Source organism: Pecten maximus, chromosome 6 (assembly GCF_902652985.1).
Source record: "Pecten maximus chromosome 6, xPecMax1.1, whole genome shotgun sequence".
Classification (NCBI taxonomy): Eukaryota; Metazoa; Mollusca; class Bivalvia; order Pectinida; family Pectinidae; genus Pecten; species Pecten maximus.
Window position 1 is genome coordinate 27,112,822 of NC_047020.1, and position 21,524 is coordinate 27,134,345.

The 21,524-nt window shown below is 35.4% G+C and overlaps 1 protein-coding gene across 1 annotated transcript in view; it reads left to right on the top strand.

Moving 5' to 3' along the window:
- Nucleotides 1–1,135: 1,135 nt before the first annotated feature.
- Nucleotides 1,136–21,524, top strand: part of LOC117329414 (protocadherin alpha-10-like) — a 45,291-nt gene continuing 24,902 nt past the window's right edge. The window contains 2 exon segments of the mRNA XM_033887358.1: nucleotides 1,136–1,276; nucleotides 19,533–19,605. The gene's annotated coding sequence lies outside the window, so the exon portion shown is untranslated.

The following is a 21,524-nucleotide window of genomic DNA, read 5'->3' on the forward strand; positions in this document are numbered from 1 at the left end:
ATGAATTTCAAATTTTCAGAAATAATGAACACACACAAAATAACAAATTAAATTACCCAGTAATCAAAATCATGTTACAAAAAGTCTCATAATTTGTCATACATATGTATCAAATTTGCTTTACATTGGTGTTAATATGTTTTCTTTGTCCATCTAAGTTTGTGAAAAAGATAAAACTGAAGTCGTACCGTCCTGTGACTTGACAATAGATTTGAAATAAATTTGGATTTATCCACTACACCTGGACAGACTAAGATACACATATATCATCATCTCCAACTTAGATTGAGATGGTGGTTAGTAACATGTACTTATATTAGATGTAGACATATAAATGCAGAACTTTTGAAATTAAAAGAAAAGGGTGTATGGTCGAGTTACAAAATAACATATTGTAATATTACCACGTTATTTTTATACTGCTTCATTAGTCGGCGGTTTTCTTCCGGAGTCGCAAAATCACGGACTTAGATCATATAGAAGTCCGTGGTAGGTTTAATACCTAATTACCTATTAACAAACAAGATGATTTGGAGATTGGAATATATTGCATACACTTGAAAAAGGTAAAAAGGTAGAAATATCTAAATGAGCCATATTTATAGAATATATTTTCCACGGAATAATATTTCAGATAGTTATATATTTAGCAAAAATTAACTGGATATATATCATGACGCATTAAATAAAGTGATGATTTCACACCATTTCCTATAATGATCAGTAAACTGTCCATCTTCTATATTTCTATACACATGTAAACTTATAATTGAACGCCAGATCTGATACATTATAATTGGCATAATTAATATACCTGTAGATTTATTTATATTGTACATTGTTTGATATTGTAGTATGGCTTTAAGTCGATTTACTATACATTACTTATAGATAGATCTACTCTCATTACACAACACTGACGTCATCCACACACGATCGGATACATTATCACAGATGGTAGCGCACTATCACACTCATTAGCATTCATCTAGTTATTTTTTACCCAATTACGACTGTTGACGATATCGATCGCTGTCATCGGTAGTCAGCTGACCGGCTACCTGTCCAGGTGACAAAGACAACTATCTGTCACTCACCCGCTCGGTCAGGTGGAAATCAACAACAGACAGCGATCCTCCGGGCATCAGTGCACGCGTGTGGACGGGTACTGTTTACTGCACGTGTTTGGATACATGTGATTTGTTTGTGTATTACCTATATTTACCTGTACACATCAAGAGATTATCAGAGACATCCTTTGCTTGTCAACTAACAGGTAAGTGGTATGTTTGTTTACACACTGCCGACAGTTACCTAACTAAATAACACTGTGCTCTTAACAGATAGTGATTTATACAAATACACGTAAGAGCAGATCCTTTTAAGTTCAGTATTATACTCTTACAATGAATATTTCTAGCCCGATTTGACTGTCTTTTAAACAGATCTTTTAGAACATTTTCAATACGTAGAACATTTGTATTGTTGATTTTAAAAAGATGGTCTGACTTTTTGTAACAAATAAATATTATAGTACATGCGTCATTATGCTGTCACCAAATCTCGTTCCTTATTCCCACGGATTCCAGATTTATACACTTTGTTATCTACTGAAAGAGCAAAAAGAAATATTTTTGGTATCACAATGCAGCTTATCAACCCACAGTTCATGTATTCTTTTTTTCTGTGTGACGAATTATATTTATTTTTCAATGTTTTGTATGAAACCAACTATGAGTTTTATAAGCATGTATTTGTATAAATGGTTAGAAAAACGTAAAAACTATCAAATCAATTGAGCGACTGGGATATACATACAGCTATTGTATATTGTTATGCTACAATATAATGTGCTCCGCCATCTTGTACACTGTCCACGTCCTTTGGGTTGAAAGACATTCGATAATAAAGAAACTGAATCTGAACGCTTTCAATATTACAAGTATATAAACAAGTGTATTTTGAACCAAAAATTTCCAACGTGGGCTAGATTTATAAATATACCATTATTTTATAATTTCATAAATAAATGAAATGAAAAATAAATAAATAAAAATAAATAGATAAATGAATAAATAAATAAATATTGGTAATAGAATATTCCAACGAGGGCTAGATTTATAAATATACCATTATTTTATAATTTCATAAATAAATGAAATGAAAAATAAATAAATAAAAATAAATAGATAAATGAATAAATAAATAAATATTGGTAATCCTAATTACAACAGACTGCTGCATCACAAAAGGGGCATTTGCGTCTGTGATTTCATATACTGTTTGGTTACATCTATAGCGACAGAAAGTAAATTTATTTCCAAATGTACATGTATTGCTAGTATAATGTGTACTCGTTTTAAGTGCACACAATAAACACCAAGAAAATAATTCTGTTAATTCTTAGTTCACACAACACCATTTAAAATTACTGTTATCTTTAAAAATCAGCTGGTATCGGTTTTTAAAATTGATGTTGGTGTTAAAATCACAACTGTCTTGATTTCATAATTAGTTCTGACTTATTGGATTTACACACGACATGTCCAACACGTGTCTATACAGTGCTTTTAGTCGTTCGGATTTGTTTTATTATTTTGGATATTCATATGTACTTACTCTATACCACTGTTTATTCACGAAGCATACGACTCTAACTGGTCAAAAGGCAATGGAATAAAAACAAAAGAATTTCCTTTTTTATTTTATTTTTCAAATCAAATTCTTACAAAGACGCCCAGTAATTATAAGTTAAACTATTTTACCACAGTTTTTCTATCAGTCATACCTAAACATTTAAATGTTCGTTAAAATCCTAAAGTCGGCAAATTGCTATAGAATGTTGTATTGATTTGTAACTTTACATTTTATAGAAGCGAATGTCATAACCGATGATATCTACAAACAATTGGATGGAAACCAAAACTTTCTACCCAAACCCCTGTCAGAATGGTCACAGGGGCTTGACACGTTACCATGACACAGCATTTAATAGGCACGTGCCGAACCCCTGTGCGAATAGCATTGATATCGATGTTGTTTCAATAGATAAAAAATGATATAACTTACGAAGATAATACTGCACATAAACAATACATTTAATAGGTTAGTATATGATCAATTTAGCAACCGATACATTACGGATATTTGTATAGTTCTCTAAATACTTTAGTAATGAGAGTGTCTAAACGCGCGATGCTCCCGATGTAGCTGTAACACGTTTAGACACTATCATACACATGATCAGTATCAACGTCCCAGTATACACATAATGTATGTAGTATAATGATATATCTACGTGATACCTTATAATTAAAAGGGGTTACAAAATACAACAACATACGCCTCAAATGTCTACATTAGGACACAGGTACTCGTGACCTATATTTCTGACAAGTTTATGCAAATAACGTAAACAATGACGTCGTTGTTTGTAACGTCGCTTTTGATTGGTTGATGTAGCGGCGGCGTAATAACTAAGAGAAAAGAGTCCATCAATGAAAGTATAGATTTTCACGGGGATTATGTGCAGTAGATTAAATTATAAAGATTGGCTTGAATATATGTTTTATGTTGTGGAGCCATTTAGAAAGCCCTCCGTCATTTTGTGCGTATCATGGTTCAATAACCACAATATATAATCCGTTAAAATATGTATGAAGGTAGTGTAAGACACTAAAAGCGTTCAAATACTGTACGTTTTTTCTTATTGAATGTACGAAATAAATCATAATCATAGTTTTGTAATTAGATTAGTTTTCAGAAATAATTATCATATCGGAACACGGAATAACTAATATGAGTCCGTGCTCGGAGCATGCGTTTTAATTACGATAAATCAAATGCACTGGGCCCTTGTCTAATATACAAGTGTCAGTAAGCTAAGTTAGACATAACACAGAACAGAGACGTCCCTTACAGCAATATATAAAACTAAACTAGTTAAATCGGTTATACAGCAATATACAAAATTAAACTAGTTAAATCGGTTATAACGACCCTCTCCCCCGAAGCCCCCAAGTCTCCGACAAGCCAGTCCATTCACTCGCAAGTGTTTCTAGTCACTTCTTTTTTAATTGTGCGTAAGCGGTCCACGAAATAATTCGATGAAATCGGGACGTACGATGGACACCGCTGTACAGTGTGAGTATCGTATGGGTTTGTCGAGACGAAACCTAGCAATAGTCGTGCCGGGTAGGCGGTTAATTGTAGTCAGTATCTGTGAACTTTCAGGAGGATTTAAACAAACCCCGAAACATTTGCAAAGAACTTCACCGAAATAACCCACTTCCGGTTTTTGGATGTAGGCAATGCAGATTTTCCTAATCGAGTCAATGTCATTAGAGGCGACTGACATCTCGTGATGACGTGAGGTCAGACGAGATCGTGACATCTACAAAGAAACTAACACATATTCTTTGAAATCCGAAACATGTCACTGTCGTCTGCTTCCCCCATACTTACTCTGCTAATTATAGGGTCTCGTCAAATCCATCGGAGCTGACGGAGGAGGGAGGGGAGGAGTTGAGTGTATCCGTCAGATGTCGCGCACCCGAGCACTACGAGATGGATGGCGTTCTTTCCTCCACTAATCATACAGTAATGCCAGCCTGTCCTAGATCCACTTTCCGCCATTGTCCATATCGGACGATCCATTCTTTAACTTCAGTCCTCCGTCCCGCTGCTGTCAGTAGCTCCCCTAACGGAGGAGGACAATGATACACGATCCAGGGTTGATTTAGGGGTTGTCCCGGGTCCGGTAACACCCATAAACACTGGTTATGTGTAGTCATGTATGCTTGGTGAACATATATATGTCTTAGTATGCTTTGATGATATATTACTGATACAAAGACTATCACAATCGCAACTGGACGCCGTCCTGAGCTACGAATGATTATAGACCCAGATTCCTTCATTGCGGTCACGTGTTTCAGACCCGTTTCCCTATCTTTACAATCGTCAATTTACTTGCAGGTGATATGCAATAGGAAGCGAATTGTTTAAAAAGGAATATATTTTTGCTAGGGATTAAAGCAGCTACTAGGGTCTCAATTCGAGTGTTGCCAAGGTAATCTATCAGAAGCACTGACATATACTCTAGTGTGGCCCCAGTTTCACGACGGCTGTCACTTGTGGTATCGGGTAAACGCACGTTGTCAGTGAACTGATCGAATTCTATTTTACATTTTACTTCAATTCATTTATTACTTTAAACCTTCCGGTTTATCAGTACAAATTATACAGCACATAAATGAGATACTTACATACAATACAGACACAATGTAGCTGATAAACACACAGACCTCGCATACACTCAATTTTCATCATCATCATCATCATCATCATCGTCGTCGTCGTCGTCGTGTAGGTTACATCATCCGTTATATTTTCAACCAACACGTTCTTAATGCCAATGGTGAATATTTACATAAATCATATCGATATACATTGTACATGTTTTACGTCACTTGTGCGTTATTAGTCTAAAATGGATTTCTAACAAGTTTACGAAGATCACAAATATTATCAACACTTAGTAAATGTGGTTTTATGTATTTTACACTATTATGATAATTCCAGAATCTCAAAATAAAATGATATTCGTCTTCTATATCTAAATCACAGCTCATACAGAGTCTTTGTTTTCTTGTTGTATCACTGTATCTACCAGTCTCAATAGCTAAATTGTGTGCAGAAAGACCAAGCTTCGATAAACAGATTCGGTATTTCACAGGAATAAACTATTGTTTGTAGTATTGTAGGGTATGTTGGTTTACTAAGTGCTGATATAAAACACACTTAGGTGAGGCCTCTAATAAACCTGTCAGATGTTGTTGACTTTGATCAAATATTCTTTGTTTTATCAAATACAAAATACTTTTATAGTTATAAGAATAGTAATTTGTCCATACAACGAACGTGATTATTTGATATTTTGACAAGTGGACGAATGAGTGAGCGGTGGGCCGGCGTAGGAACATAGTACCAATGTCCAATCCGTTGTCTATATGTATGCATTACGTGTATCTATAGACTATATTTTCATTTGAAAATGGTAAAACAACAGCCACTGATGAAGGAGCCAATTAGAATATTTCCAAGCTAACTGGAATGTCATGATTTCAACATAACACTGTATTTCCCATGATCGCACCCGGTATATTCGACTTGACGAGCACGATATATTGGGACATCACCAAAAACATAGTATAGAAAAAAGGAACACGAATCGAATAATCGAGGAAAACATACATGTATATTGAATTGTAAAGTGACGCAGCAGAAACAATGATATGTTCCTGGTCCTCCTTAAGTAAAAGACAAAGATTTTCCGTTCGGTATTTGACCTCACAAATGTCGCCTTGATTGTAAATGTTTCCCAGATAGTTAGATGTCCCGGAGTATATATATAGTGTATACATACACATGTACACGTCTTATAAAGGTTGTATCGCTAGACGCGCAGTAGAAGGCAAAGGGGGTCATAATGGTACTGCAACTGGGCAGTGGATGACCATAGTTGGATGGAGTGTGGAGATAGAAAGAAAGAAAAAGGGAGGGGGTTGGTGTGGGGTAGGGAAAGAAGATTGCTCATCTGTCTGTACCTGTCTTACGTGGCCGTATCACCTTTAAACCAGGTGAGAATTATAACGTGTATCATTATAAACGAATTAATCATGACCAGGTCTGGTTCGGTAAAGCTTGGGATCGCGGTTATCTGAGGGGGATAAAGATGGGTTTGACGGCCGTGATAAATGGACCTATATGTCCCTATTGTTAATCTGCATCGCTCAACAACGCTCTATTATGTTTGAACAACTTAAGATGGAGTCGTACAGTTGGTCGACATATTGGTTTCGATTTTACACGAGGTATTAAGTGTTTAAACAAGAGATACTATTGGAGATATTTTCTTGTTTTAAGTTACACTGCGTGCGATTAGGAGTAAACCTGTGGATAAATCGGAGATAATAATTCTAGATCTCTGACTGTATGTAGTAACCCTACTGAAGGGTGGCCGTATAGGCAACACCTACAAATACGTGTAAATCTGCAATAACAAATTCTTGCCAACTCAATGACTCCAGGTAATGAGTGCAGTAGACCCGTTCTGTTGAAAATAAAACAACTGAAGTCATCGGAGTGAAATTTCTTTTTTTTCTCTCGGTTGATAACATCTGTCAGCGTTACAATGTAAGAATCATCGTGAAGGTTTTGTTTTGTGAAAAGCGGTAGTCCGGTGGGGTGCCAGAATTGTAATTAGTGAGGAAATGTTTGCTACCTAGACCGCGGAGGGTTCCGTTACCTTCCGACTACGCTCCAGGATCACAGCACGATACAGTGGCAAGGACATCAGATAACGGGGTGTTGACACACGAAATCAGATCTGAGATGGTGACAATTTGTGTGGTCGGGTGGTCACGGAACCGGCACGCGGTCTAACCCCCTCCATACACCACCCTCTCCAGTTACTGCCACGCGCGTCAGCTGACACAGGAATTCAAGGGCTACGGTCATGATTAGATATCTTGTCTTAATTGGCGACACAACCCCTGAAATTTCGAGGATAGTTAATTTCCCTGAAGTTGCAATAATATGTCAGATCAATTAGAAAATTGGGGATGAGAGTTGCCAAGTAATTGAAAACGTTAGCATAGTTTGAACCCTTTTCAGAAAAAAACAAAAACAAAAACAATAAACAAAAGCAGAAAAAAATTGCAATTGTGTTCCGGGATGGTTTTAACTCCATTCTGGGTAACACAACTTAAGCTTGATTGGCATATTTTAAATGATCTTTGAAAATTGCTGTAACCTATTCAATTGTTAGGCTGAGACATTCGTTTCAAAATAATCTCCAGATGTCTTGCTCTAGGAATTAAGGTTTTCAACATTTTTTTAGTTGCAATGGTTGCGGATATTTCAAATAACGTCAGCGGTAATAACACACATCTTGTCTTAGAATTGAAGCGTGTTATATATAGAGATAAATATCTAAACTGTATGTAATGTAATTATAGTTTTCATTTTTCTTTCTTTTTAGCTGGACAGCTTCTAGATACGATAAGCATACGCCCTGGCCAACTATAGTATACCAAAAGGTGAATTGTCTTTGCCTTCCGGTAGACTAAAAAATGCATCACAAAATGTTGAGTTGAGCTTGTATAATGGTTCACAAACATAAACATTGAATAAAAACGAGATCAATAGGTCAAGAATTGTGAGCATTCTTGCATGTTCAGTTGTGTTTCGGTATGCCTTTTGTAGTACTAGTGGGAATTATCCGTAGAATCGCCTTTACATAAACGTGTTCTGTTATCATAAATAGTAACACGATTGGGTTAAACTTGACAAAACGTACAGCCTGATTTCCCCGAGGACGTGTAGTTCTATGTGTGACGTGCTCTCTTTAGTGGATCTAACATGTCCGGATGGGTACTGTACATGAGATGTAGCTGATTTAATGCTTTGACACTTGCGGGTGAGCTGCTGTGCTGTCCAGTCAGAACATCTCGGGAAAATTTCCGGAAATCCTCGGAAATTAACTCCGAGGATTACTAGAAGTTTCTCCGGAGATGTTTGGGTGCGTAACTGTAGATGTTGAATGTTGTTTAATTTTGTAGAACTTATCTTTTGTTTTTGTAAGAAACTATTAACGGATATTTGAAATAAACGACAGTTTGAATTGGGAATAAGGAGCATGGTACTGCATATATGCTCAAAGTCGGACCGCAGATTGTTTTTGTGTTATTTCGGTATCTGAACAGAACAAAATATCTTTTTACGATTTTATATATTAGTAAGGCATTTTGACAGTATTACATATCAGAAGATAAAGTATACATTTTGACCATGTTTTATTTTTATACCAAAGTTCGAAGTTGTAGGACTAGATTGCTCATAGTACTCGCCATGGTATAGAAAGACGTTATAACATATTTTTTTAAAGATACAAATATTTCACTCCCCCTAGCAATATTAATATATATATATATATATACTTATACCTATGCCATAGACGTTAGACCGTTGCTCTGATTCTATATTTCGTGACTCGTATACAGACAAGTTCTAGTTAAGTGTTATATACATCTTACTAATATCCGGAATGAATTAAAGAGATTGAAATTTAGTTTGAGTCCAGTTCAAAATCAATCGCAGATCTTCGGGTGTCCAGAGAACGAGTTTTAGGGGAAAGAACGGACGGCGCCAAGCTTGATAAAAAGAAATAAAACGGATTGAAATTATTCATTTAACAGTTATTCTATGACTTATATGTCTGTTTATTTACGTAATTACAGCGTTTAGATCTCATGTTGTCACAATCAAAGCATTCCGGGTAGTTAACAGAACAAATCTGTAATACACAATGAATGTGGTTGGGATAGTCCGAATACGTGTTGAGGCCAGGCGTTCGGACGGTGAGGTGGGCCCTATAAATGTGGAATAAGTGTCTGATTAGCAAGTGTATCAATTTCAATCTAAAACGTTTTACTTAAATTAATTCACAGAGGAAATCGTAAATCTCAATGTGTTAACAGGGTTAAAGGTCGTGCTCTAAACTTGGTTTCATGGGAACTGTTTGTGAGACTAGAAGTCCCCCATTACTACCGGGTAGGACTCTGACAGTAATGAGCCACACGGAGTAGAGGACCAGCACTTACTACGGCGATAAAATCTGAGATGATTCAGAATCTAGTGTGATTTACCCCGAGTACTTACAGGAACATACAGGTACGACGGAAGGTTAAATGTTGCCGATTTTAGGGCCGTTTAGAGCTCCCGATTTCTCAGGTATGACAATTGGGGGTTCTACACTACAAAAGGCGAGGGCCATTTACACGACATAAACATATATTTTAGTAGAATATATGAATGCTTGAATGAACAGAAACTATTTCTCTCTCCTTTAATCAAGAAATTAACATCATTTGGACAACTATGTAAAAATCTGAAGTTATGGAACAATAAAGCATTACTGCAAAATAATGAACAGGGAACGCAAAATGTAGTTCTAGAAAACGAAAACAGCAAACCATATATACACAACAATTATAGGTATAAAGGGTCAAAGGTCATACATTGCTCGAATGTTACCAAGGTAACCAAGGAGAGTGACCAAGATTGTAAAAAACATTATCTGGAAATAAATATCAATATACGGTGTACTGATGTGGGAAAGGCACCATCCGGAGGGATGTTAAAAATGTCCACAAATTGAGAATTAATATATCAAACGCTACCCATACAAATTCCTGCTGAATAAAACCTCTTGGTGATTATCACGATTCGCGAACAAACAAATGTAGTTTCTGTCGAACTATTTTATTTGTTCTGTTCTGAAAAAAGCAGATCCCCACGTGCGTGTGTCGACATTAAAGATTATGTTGAAACGAAAAGCACGGGTCGTTAAAATGTTAATTATCTACCCATCCGTGTCAGGCGGAGCTATACTCGACAGTCAACCATATATTTATTAGATTATACATACATATTTTTCATCATCTCTTTACTTTAGCATTCATCAAGCAGCACGAAAAATCCTAGTATGTCTTTGTAACTGATAGAAGCATGTTTCGCTCGATGTTTATCTGTGAACCTGTTTTCAAATGCTGCATGGATACCCGCATTTAGCCAGCTAAAATGTATCGGTTTATGAGCTAATATGTCGGAAGTTTTCTCATGTGAAACTCAAAGGGAAAATATCAATAAAAATGCTTTTACTATTGATTGAGAAAGTGTTTATGTTTCTGCTTCATCACGATTTGTCATCTTATAATAACACTTACAGGACTAAGTAATAAAACACGTATGTACTAACAATTGTGAAAATGTAGAAAAAAATTACTGCTGTTACTTTTATTAAATTACGATAAATTATAGTGTAAATGTAGTAAAACGATCCGCAGTTACTTTCGTTAATTAGGACTGTAAAATGTTTAATACATAATCACATTGTTGGTGAATTAGAGAAACGGACGCAGTTGTCCAAGACCTTTGAAGGTTCATATCGTGACATTTAACATTTATTATGGGATATTTACATTTTTGTTACATGAAAAATTTGAAAAATAACAAAAATGTACACATTCGAAGGCTTGTATCATAGGACTAGAACGCCTACATGAATGACATTAATAATTTTGTGTGTACGCTACGCAATTTTCTCTGAAAATAAATGTGCATTGCCTAAAATCCGTTCTAAAGCAGTGTTATGCTGTTACATACAACCGTCAGGAACCTTGATATATAATATGGCTATTAGATATCGCTAACGTAATTATTTAGGGTTCGATCAAAAATGCGCTGAAACCATGACAACGTTGCTCAATTGCATCATATCGGGTAATACCGTGAAAGATCGGGATAAAATAAAACGCTGCTGTCTGCACATGTACCTGAATACTGAATACAATGTGTTACTGAATATCCACCTGTTCGGACAACAATGGGCGTGACGTCAGATGTATGCAAATTTGTTCACAGCGGAAAATGTTCAATGTATAAATATTACATGTCACAGAATTGCCCACGATTTGTGTCATCAATGTCTACATGATTATCAGTTGAACGATTCTTCACCGGGAATTCATATCAATTTAATTACCATAAAGCGTAGATATCTTCAAATCATATATATCGATCGTGGTCTATCAGAGGCCACATCTTAGCCGTGTCACACAAGCGTTTGTGTCGTCTTAGCCGTGTCACACAAGCGTTTGTGTCGTCTTTGCCGTGTCACACAAGCGTTTGTGTCGTCTTAGCCGTGTCACACAAGCGTTTGTGTCGTCTTTGCCGTGTCACACAAGCGTTTGTGTCGTCTTTGCCGTGTCACACAAGCGTTTGTGTCGCCTTAGCCGTGTCACACAAGCGTTTGTCGTCTTAAGGGAGCACGTGATTTGTCGTTTTTGATTTGGCCAGTTTTGGTCTTGGTGGAAATGTTGCTTAAAGTAAAAAATGACTAAATTATCTTAAATTGCTACACTTATAAGTTTGTTTTGAAAGAAACAACATTTATTTTTCTAGCGCAATATTTATATGGGACTATTTTCCATATCATAGATATCAAACAAAGTAGAATTGTGAGATGAAATCAGAAAATACTTTAAATATAGACCATTTGTCATTTAAGATGTTTTTTGTGGGTAGTGGTGGGTTTATAATTACACTGAGATGTCCCGATAGGTGCTGACGTGGCTGTAAGTAGTTAAACTTTGTAATGATATATCAGTGGTATAAACATCTATACCAGTATGAGTGGATAGAGACATTATTTACATTTATAAATATTGTTGTTATATTACGGTCGTTACTCGTGTGATGGGATAGCTGATGAGATCGTCAGATACTTGTCATTTTCCATTAAAACTTTCAATTTATGGTAAAACGAATCTGTCGTCCAGAGAGTGTGGTACACCTGGGACATTGTCACGGCTGTCGTCTGCTCATACAGCACATGTCGAAGCTGTCCTCATATCCATTTGTGACTTTTCAAAGACCACCGGAATGAATTCTAAATATAGTTTTAATTAGTTTAAACAATGTTTTATTCAAACACTACATCACAATACAATAGGATTGGAAAACACACTATAATCTTATATAAGTTAATATAGTTTTATAGAACAAAGTCTTTTTATTGCTATCATTAAATGTCAGCAATATTCAAGTTACATTGACAATGACAAATTCTAATCCACGTATTTGAAGGAAACTTGTTCGAAAGTGTGGCCGACAGACTTCCATTTCCTTAAGCAGCGTCCTTGTTTTACAAATTTAGGAGCAAAGGGGAAATACTGAAGGCTCATCAAGGACACAATTCTTCTCTGAAAATAAAATCATTTCCTATTTCTACTTAGAAACCATTATGGCATACAGACACATTCGAACCTCAAACATCCCCCGTAGTTCCTGCAACACATATTGTCACTTAACGGCTATCGGAAGTGATGATTACCGCATGACGGTAAATATACCAATTTACACTACCGGACGTAATTTGTTTATTCTAGGATTAACTGGTATAACCAACCAAAAGGACGATAAGTTAACAATGTTCCCATTGGTCTCGGCTATATTGATATCGAATGAAATGTGTACTAAGTTCGCAAACACGCTAAACCTCATTTTAAATTTAACTTACTCTGGAAACTGTCTCTAATCTGACCGATATTATCTTTATATCCAACACTATCAACGCGTCTTCTATGCATGATTCACCTTAAAAAGCGAATTGTATTCAGTAATTAATACGATCAATTAGAGTATTTCCTTGACTGACAAACATTTTCTTTCCAGATAATACGCAAACTAAACAGTTCCAACATTAGGACATATTACATATTGCGTACATGTCGTAATTCGTTTTGTTTGCCATGGAAATTGTACCTTTTTGTGTCTTGAGCTTACACTTTTTATCTTGACGGTAGATGGTTTCGGTATCTCCCTTTAAAATACCGTTAAATAGAATTTGGGAGTATAAAGTCTTAATGCGTTTTAGTTTAAAGAGCCATTCCTTCGTTCGAACATCAGAAACCTGCACAATTTCTATTGATGAAATCTATGTCCGAACGATGATTATATGAATATTTTTTGTGTACCTAACGTTATTTGTAAAGAAATATGTACAGGAAAAACGGGTATCGTATGCAAATGCCGTATGTCTTTGCGGTAATTAGTGATACTTCGGGTCGAATTAAGAATTTTCAGGACTTAATACTCGAAGAACTTTGGTTTATCTCGAGATTAAAACGGCCGTATTAATGTAAAGATTGTAACTTTTACTACTTGGAAAACATACATATTTTCCAGTAAGTTTAATTTTGACGACCTAAACTTTATTCAAACGAAGGAATGCACCTTTAAACGAACAACACACAACAGTCAAATATGGCGAGTTCAGCTGACTGTCGAAACATTGAAAACATAAAATTCAGAATCAACTTCGGTTACTTTCAGTTAATACACATACAATTTGAAAATTCTAGCATTTTTTATTGTAACGTTCCCGTGAAAACAGTAAGTGTTGAGGATACTGATATGCTCCACTGGACCGCGGTTTTTAATCGTAACATTTTAGGAGTTTTCGACAAACTTAAGTCGATACACTGTTGAATGGCGACAAGTGTCGGCGCAGTAAATGGACCCTGCACCCCTTTGTGAAACATTTGATAGAGACTTCTAACTATCTGATCTAAAGTGACTTGGGGCTTTTACCTGGCTTAATTATCCCATATTATACCGAATACATTAGAGGTATAGTTATTTATCGTATTGACGCAGCATCCTGCACAACAGGCCGATCCCACCTTTCGTTGCAGGTAAGGTTTATAATGTTGATCCACGACTGAGTCTGTGCCTTGTATTCCAAAGCCGATTTGACGTGAATGGCTTTATAGGTGCCGTAATATGTAGTCAGTCTTGAAGAGATGTGTGGCCATCGTGGCAGAGATACAGGCGATCACCTGTTGGGGATGTCTGATGGAAAACTCATTCATCTTGGAATTATTTTCTGTTTTGTCAGCACGTGATTTCTTTGAAATTAATGAGTCTGTCACCGACAGATTTTCTTTCTTCGTGTTCAATTATTCTTCTTAACGATTCCATCGTCCATATATATGCCAGGGAGACATTGTACAAAGGTAGGTTTTGTGTCAGCCATTTTAGATTGGTACGCGAGAAACTGTACAGATGTCATTGGTATTGAGTAATGCGCTTACAATTCACATAGACAAATATGGCGGTTACTTTATTTCTTTTTCATGTAGTTATTTTGAAATAATGTGTAAACTATAGAATAAAGGAGTGACCCTGAAAGTTGACTCACTGATAAATAAAAAATCCTTTTTATATTAAATATTAAAACTAGTATTAATGTTATTTGTGGGGTTCTTGTATTCCTAACGAGAGTTTTATACTATTGTAAGTAAGCTACTGCCTACAAGATAATACAAACTGGTGACAAGTTGTTACTGATAATGCTATCAGATTATGTAGTATGTTGATAGTGTCAAACCCTGGTGAGCGTGGGGGATTTTTAACCGAATTAGGGATTTGTGTTTCACTACCGGTTTGGCTATTTTTAAAATTGATAAGTTTTTTTTGTAGATTGACAGGGAACAATTTCTCTGGTTTGAAAGGAAACTTTGTCCATGTTGGTTTCACTTGTCTGTAAATTGTTTAGTTGAGTAAAATGCACCTTTTGTCAGACAAGGTAATTTTAACTTTGAAAAATATATAACAGTTGGCTTCAATTAAGGAAAAACAACATAATTTTGAAAGTCTCTTTCGATTGCATGTGATAGGAAGTTTCCAATGCTCTACACATGACTCAGCTATTAAAGTCATATTTCTGGTGGTTATGGTAATTGAGATAGGTGCAAGCCTATTGATGAGTCATTTCCAGATTAAAAGAGCGATGTATCCTCATATATATTGTCCTCTAGGAACCTAAACATCTTCATTTATTAAATTGGTGTCATTTATATAGTAACAATTAATCTTAATGTTATTTGGTTACTGAGACTGTACTAGATAGGCCACTTTTTAATTTTTTGTAGAAATATTATTGTCCACAATGTTAGACCGCTTGGTTGTCAAGGACACACATTGTCCACAATGTTAGACCGCTTGGTTGTCAAGGACACACATTGTCCACAATGTTAGACCGCTTGGTTGTCAAGGACACACATTGTCCACAATGTTAGACCGCTTGGTTGTCAAGGACACACATTGTCCACAATGTTAGACCGCTTGGTTGTCAAGGACACACATTGTCCACATTGATAGACTGCTTGGTTGTCAAGGACACACATTGTCCACATTGATAGACCGCTTGGTTGTCAAGGACACACATTGTCCACATTGATAGACTGCTTGGTTGTCAAGGACACAGATTGTCCACAATGTTAAACTGCTTGGTTGTCAAGGACACAGATTGTCCACATTGATAGACCGCTTGGTTGTCAAGGACACAGATTGTCCACAATGTTAAACTGCTTGGTTGTCAAGGACACAGATTGTCCACAATGTTAGGCTGCTTGGTTGTCAAGGACACAGATTGTCCACAATGTTAGACCGCTTGGTTGTCAAGGACACACATTGTCCACATTGATAGACTGCTTGGTTGTCAAGGACACAGATTGTCCACAATGTTAAACTGCTTGGTTGTCAAGGACACAGATTGTCCACATTGATAGACCGCTTGGTTGTCAAGGACACAGATTGTCCACAATATTAAACTGCTTGGTTGTCAAGGACACAGATTGTCCACAATGTTAGGCTGCTTGGTTGTCAAGGACACAGATTGTCCACAATGTTAGACCGCTTGGTTGTCAAGGACACACATTGTCCACATTGATAGACTGCTTGGTTGTCAAGGACACAGATTGTCCACAATGTTAAACTGCTTGGTTGTCAAGGACACAGATTGTCCACATTGATAGACCGCTTGGTTGTCAAGGACACAGATTGTCCACAATGTTAAACTGCTTGGTTGTCAAGGACACAGATTGTCCACAATGTTAGGCTGCTTGGTTGTCAAGGACACAGATTGTCCACAATATTAAACTGCTTGGTTGTCAAGGACACAGATTGTCCACATTGATAGACTGCTTGGTTGTCGAAACATTGAAAACATACAATTCAGAATTAACTTCGGTTACTTTCAGTTAATACACATACAATTTGAAAATTCTAGCATTTTGTATTGTAACGTTCCCGTGAAAACAGTATGTGATGAGGATACTGATGTGCTCCACTGGTTAAGGTAATTGTTTGGTTGGTTAAGGTAATTGTTTGGTTGGTTAAGGTAATTGTTTGGTTGGTTAAGGTAATTGTTTGGTTGTTAAGGTGATTGTTTGGTTGTTAAGGTGATTGTTTGGTTGTTAAGGTAATTGTTTGGTTGTTAAGGTGATTGTTTGGTTGTTAAGGTAATTGTTTGGTTGTTAAGGTAATTGTTTGGTTGTTAAGGTGATTGTTTGGTTGTTAAGGTAATTGTTTGGTTGTTAAGGTAATTGTTTGGTTGTTAAGGTGATTGTTTGGTTGGTTAAGGTAATTGTTTGGTTGGTTAAGGTAATTGTTTGGTTGGTTAAGGTCATTGTTTGGTTGGTTAAGGTAATTGTTTGGTTGTTAAGGTGATTGTTTGGTTGTTAAGGTAATTGTTTGGTTGTTAAGGTGATTGTTTGGTTGTTATGGTAATTGTTTGGTTGTTAAGGTGATTGTTTGGTTGTTAAGGTGATTGTTTGGTTGGTTAAAGTGATTGTTTGGTTGTTAGGTGATTGTTTGGTTGTTAAGGTAATTGTTTGGTTGGTTAAAGTAATTGTTTGGTTGGTTAAGGTAATTGTTTGGTTGTTAAGGTGATTGTTTGGTTGGTTGTGGTGATTGTTTGGTTGGTTAAAGTAATTGTTTGGTTGTTAAGGTGATTGTTTGGTTGTTAAGGTAATTGGTTGGTTGGTTAAAGTGATTGTTTGTTTGGTTGTGGTGATTGTTTGGTTGGTTAAAGTGATTGTTTGGTTGGTTGAGGTCCTTGATTGTCATTATTTATATTTTGTTTGTCTAGAACAAATTGGACTTTTGATAATGATGGTATTATGCTAACTACATCTTGGATTATGTATTGTCATACACCTTATGCACTTCAGAACGTACTTTAGGAACAATAATAAAGAATTTAAACTGTAAAAAGACATTCAAGTTGAAATGAACATTTAAAAATTTATGCTTTATGCAAATTGGTATCATGCTTTCATAGTCCTCATAAAAGGAAGATAAGAACTGTTTTTTATTGCAATTCATTGAATCTACAGCTTTGTATTTCTTGTTTCCAAGGTTTTCTATTTTTAAAGTGTTATACATAAAAGCTTAATAGCAATCCTCTGTTTGATAACAAATTCTATGACAATTTTATGATGTTACGGTGTTTACATATTTAAAGGCGGTGAAGATTTCAGTTTTAGCGGTATAGCTGATCATGGCTAATTGTTCCCTTCATTTTAACGATCCTTCAGGTAGATTGACCCACACAACCTTATCCTTTTAACACGAACTTTCTTCAAAATTGAACAAAAACTCCAGATTACTGATACAATATTGAAATTGTCAAAATGTTTTCAGATATAATTGCATGCATTGTACATCATTTTGAAAAACGGTTGATGACTAAACACAGAATTCAGAAAAGTTTAAATTTGTTCAAAATTTACCTGTCAATGTTTTAGATTTAAATCTTTCAATTTATTGCAAATTTTTCAAAAAAGAAGAACGGTTGATGGGCAGTGAGTCATACTCCAGGAACAATGTCTATTGTTTACATAACGGTTTTCCTTTTGTCACTTATCTTTACGAGTCTTTAGAGAGACACGATCATGTAGACAATGAACATGTCTTGACTTTCGTTGAGAGTCATCATGACTAATTTCTTTACGTCCCAGAAACAAAAAGACGTATACGCTATCATGTTTTCCTCAAGGTTTTCTTACACTTATTGCCTTATGTTGTATTAGATCTTTTGTTTAAATTTTTTGTTGGAAGGCAATAATTTTACCTGTAAATTATCAGATTATCAGTGAATTGTTTTTGTTATCTTTCAGTATTTATAACTGTAATTTTGTTTTGCTTTCTTTAGACAGTTCTTGATATGTAGGACAATATATGACTAAAAAGACAATCATAAAAAACAGCGATGATAGCTCATTGGAGAAAGTTGTCTTCACGCCAAATTTGTCACAATAGAGTTGTTGACTGGTAATTGTGAAAATCTTCCGTTGTACTAAGTTCACTTTCAAAGGCCAATTGTGTCATATCTACAGTCGACAAGAAACTGTAGACTTAACAAACAACATTGTGAAAGAAAATTGAAAATTGTATAATTATTCTAACTGTGAAATATAATAGCTTTTTTATCTGCCAAAAATCACCAGCGGTGTGATATAGTGTCAACAGTTACCCAAAAGATCTTTTATATTGGACGCAATGCCTCTGAATTCATCAACCTCTCTAATTATTTGACTTGCGAATAAATATTCTTTGACAAGTTTAAAGAATAAAAGAAAAAAAGTGGATTGAGAAGTGAAAAGTCAGTGGTATTGTCTACGCTGTAAGGAGTCAGTGCTATTGTTTACATTGTAACTCCCGTTTTACGGACAGTGGTTGGCCTGATTTAACAAGTAAAAGACCAACAAAACTTTCTGTCATGTCTAAAGTTTGGCAGTGTTGGTGAAGTAACAATGCTAACCCCCTGATTTGCTAGACTCGGCCCGCTATAATTTACAAGCAATTTGTTGGCTATATAATTATATGTGTTGGGGAGCTGTGGGTAGAAACTGTAATGTTAAAACACATCTCGCTGGAGTAGTATAGAATCTTCAGGTGAGTGGTAGCCATTGTTCCCGCAGTCTACAAGTGTTTCCTGGTGAAGAAAGATTTAAAAGTTTGTGTTTACTTTTCTAGAATAACATTGAAAAGGAATATTTGAAAGCTTTTTGCCTTGTGCAAACATGCAAAAACTAATGTTTCCGTTGCTGCTATTTCAGGAGACTTGAGGGTGTGTGTGACACTGGACCGTTATAGATTATCTGAACTCCTCGGCAGACTGAAGCGGTCAAGGTAAAGAATTGTCCCTGTTTTATAGATTGTAGATTATGTATTTGATTTTAATTTTCTCTGTCTAGGTCATAACAATATTGAGCTTGTTTATGAGATATTGATACTCCGTCTATATTTGTTTCTTTGCCATGAAGTCTATCGGTCTCTCCATCTATCCATCTATCCACACATTTGGTTATACATGTAAATAATTTTGCAGGCTTTCCTTTTGTCTGTCACTCATTAAAAATTACAGGATGTAGATATTTTACATGAAAGTTTTTTCAGGATCAAGCATCATTGTGTTAAAGTTGAATTTTTTTTTTTTTTAATTCGAATTTTTAACATTAAGACTTATCATGTTTAAATTCTGTGTTTTCGCCATTTCCATTAAAGGGGGAGTGGGGTAGACAGGTGTCAAACATTTTCTTGTTTTACTTGATCTTTTCACATTTTCATACTTTTATCATTTTGCAAGGGAAGTTATCATTTTGATTTATCTATTTTATGGAAAAAAAATATTGATAATGTGATGTGACGTTTTAAGACATTTAAATTGAATGTGTGCTCTGCATGGACTTTAATGTCAAGTTTAAAATTTAAAAACAGGAAATTATTCTAGGGGAGCTACCCCTTTTATTTATCCATAAACATAAGTTTTAAATAAACTATCTCAAAAAAACTTATTTAAAAGAAACTGCTCAGTCATATCCCACAGATAAATATGTCATTTTGATATTTTTCTTGATAAAAATTTCAAATTATTCTCACTTCAATTTGATGACATTGATCAGCTTATTGGGGTTGTCAGGTTTCAGGAGTTATTGTCTGAAGTTGACATTTAAAAGGTGACAGAAAAACTTTAAAAGTAGATGCTTTGTGAGATAGAGGTATCTTAACATATTAGTCACTGGCCTAGACACGTTGACACAGTAGTACAGAGCCTTTCTACCAATTACTCTCCTATTCACCAATCCTATTGTTTTACTAAAAAAAAAGGAGTGAAACTTAATATTTGTAGAGAGTAACGGGTAGGGATAACGGAGCTACCATTTAAATGTGTAGCGGTGTTCTCAGTATAACCAGTAGTTAGCCAGGGATAACAGGTCACACACTCTATAGCAAGGTAGGTCTTTACCATTTCTATTTAAAACAGAAATATCAAAATTCATTTAAAGTTTTTATTTATTTCTTATACCTTTTTTAAAATTAAATTTTAACAAGACAATGAATATTGTTATAAGAAAGTCAGATTATAAAAATATCTTAATCATTCAGATTCTTCACTTTTAATTAGCACTTCTACATGTATATTTCTTCGTCAACTTTTTGTTTTTCCCCCTGTTTGATTTCAATTGGCACTTCTATACAGTTTTTTTTATTTATCTTTTTTCCCTCAAAAATGAATTATGTATGAACCAATATGTATATTTATTTTTGGTTTTAACTAGAGAATATTGGGAAGATAAACAAACTGTGGATGTTTATTTTCATTGATATTGTATGTTGTTACCTGTACAGGTGTGTTCTAAAACCAATAATCATTGATTCGTCTGTACTCTTACAGAATAATGGCGAATAGGGAGCCGGGTCGGCCCCTAAGGTAATATCACGTATCTCGTGCCACATTACAGCCCCTGGTTTTATTACTAGTGTTTTTTTTTTGTTCCTGAACCATCTGTCATGGAGAGATTTTACAATCATATCTTAATTACACATGAAATAGCCTTAAAAACCGAACTGCTTTATAGTAATACAAGTGCTGAATACCTGTAAATTATTTCTTTGTGATTTTAATCTCCTCTACGAGTGCAAAATTGTTTGAATTTTATGCATCATAAAAAAATATGCACATTTGAATTACATTTCCTTGCTCTGTCAGTCCTGGAGTACTATAGAGCGATTGACAGCGAGATGTTCAGTAGCTACGGTCAGCGCTG